Raw genomic sequence first — 1,865 nt, 5'->3', positions numbered from 1 at the left:
CCCTTTATGGCTGGGGGTGGGGTGCGGCGGGGGTGAGGCAGGACCGGCCACAAGATTTGAGGGGCCCAATGCAAAAGTAAAATATCAGATTCCTTGATCTTAAGTTACTAAAAATTCCAAAATCATGACAGGAGAGCATTAAACCCAGCGCGACCCGAGGGAATGCAGCCCATGAGCCTGCTGCTGTGCTTCCAGGACTGTGGTCCCCAAGAAGTGCTGGGATCATCCATTATGAAGGGCGTGTGTGTGTTCTTTTTTCCTGGTTTTCATTGTCGGTGCCGTTTGTTTTCCCCAGTGCTTCTGGATGGATCTTCCTTATCCTAGGATTGCTCGCCATCCTCAAGCTTGAAAACCCACTTAAAACCATTTGAGGGGCCTTTTTAAGTGGTGAGTTGGACATGGCTGAAGGCTATGGCTGTCCTCTTCCCAGGCGTCTTCCTCTGAGGCTGGCAAAATAATGGAGAAACGATACTGATTGTATGAAAGCATCCCTTTTGGCCAACTCCTGTCTTCCTGGGAAGGCCCCCTGGAAGAAACAGGTGGGTGGAAGGTGCACTAATCTGAGGGTGGTTATCTGGATTCTAGTGCTGCCTTGGCTACTCACTAGCTGTCTAGTCTTGAATGTCAGTTCACCTCCCAAGCCTCTGTGTATCTGCCTTTGTGAAATGTGTGGGTTGAACTAGACACCCTTGCTTTCCCCTCTGGGTCTAAATGTTATCTCTACTTTCCAGGTTGAGAAAATGGAGGCACTTATCTGCCGTGTTAAGTTTTTCCACAGGAGTAGTTAGGGGCGGGGTTAGGTTCTCTAGTACCAGGTTTCCTGTATCCTAATTAGCTCCCTGTAATGTTTACATGGGCCCCTTCCAGAATGCCTTTTTGTTGATAACATTTCCAGAGGCCTCTTGAGCACTTGACACTGAGAGTGTGAGCCATGGGATGACTATGAGTGGACAGCCACTAGCCAGAGGATGAATTCATGGAAAGTCTGTGTTTCTTGCCAGTGAGCCATAATGACTCCCACGATGCCTAGTAATCAGTGTATTTCACCTGTTTCCAAACCCTTGTCAGTTGAAAACAAGGCTGCCAAGAATTAGGCCTAAATTGCACCTGCCGGATGTGTTTTGGTTTGTCTCTACAGAATGCTTTGCCCTTTCTTGAGCTTTCTGTCTGCCCTTGCTCTAAGGGTTGGTTTGCCACGTGCAGGCTTTGGCCAGGTTCCCACACATAGAAAAGAGGCTGGTGCACCTCTGATCCACGCGACATAGGATTCTGCCTTTAGTGAAAAGGAAGGAGACTTCTGTTACACTCCCCAGCTGCCTTCAAGGTGTATTCACAGTCTCTGTTATTAGTAAAGTGCTATATGGTTTACAAAGCATTTTCACATCCATTCCTATGAGGTAGCCATGGTAACTACTACTGTCTCCATTTTTCAGCTGAAGAAGTTGAAGCTGAAGAGTTCCAGTGCCTTGCCGAGACCATTCTGTTGGTGAGTGGCAGGGCGGGGCTCATACTCAGTTTTCTGATAGCCATGTGATTTGGGGAGGCCCTTATTCCTAAAGGCTGCATGTTTGTATTAAGAGTGCCATTGGTCTCTTATAATATCTTGTCTTTTATAATTTGTTTCAACTGGAAGATAATTGCTTTACAGTGTTGTGTTGGTTTCTGCTGTATAACAGCATGAATCGGCTAGAAGTTTATATATGTTCTGTTTCTTTTGTGCCTTCCTGCCACTCTCTTTTGTAAATTTTTAAATGAAATCCTCAAAAGCTGGAACCAATAGCCTGTAGCCAATCACTGTTGATGACTTTTAACCTTGACACTGCTAGCGTCATGGCTAGTGCCACAGTTGGCCACAATTTCACCTT

At 46.3% G+C, this 1,865-nt stretch overlaps 1 long non-coding RNA gene across 1 annotated transcript in view; it reads left to right on the top strand.

Moving 5' to 3' along the window:
- Window positions 1-1,487, top strand: part of LOC104983088 — a 1,820-nt gene extending 333 nt beyond the window's left edge. Inside the window, exons 2-3 of the long non-coding RNA XR_824594.1 lie at window positions 296-539; window positions 1,434-1,487. This is a non-coding gene — a long non-coding RNA (uncharacterized LOC104983088). The remainder of the gene's footprint in view (window positions 1-295; window positions 540-1,433) is intronic.
- The last annotated feature ends 378 nt before the right edge of the window (window positions 1,488-1,865 follow it).

This window comes from Bison bison, unplaced genomic scaffold (genome assembly GCF_000754665.1).
Source record: "Bison bison bison isolate TAMUID 2011002044 unplaced genomic scaffold, Bison_UMD1.0 scf7180017861315, whole genome shotgun sequence".
In the NCBI taxonomy this organism is placed as follows: domain Eukaryota; kingdom Metazoa; phylum Chordata; class Mammalia; order Artiodactyla; family Bovidae; genus Bison; species Bison bison.
This window is presented reverse-complemented; position numbering and strand designations above follow the sequence as displayed.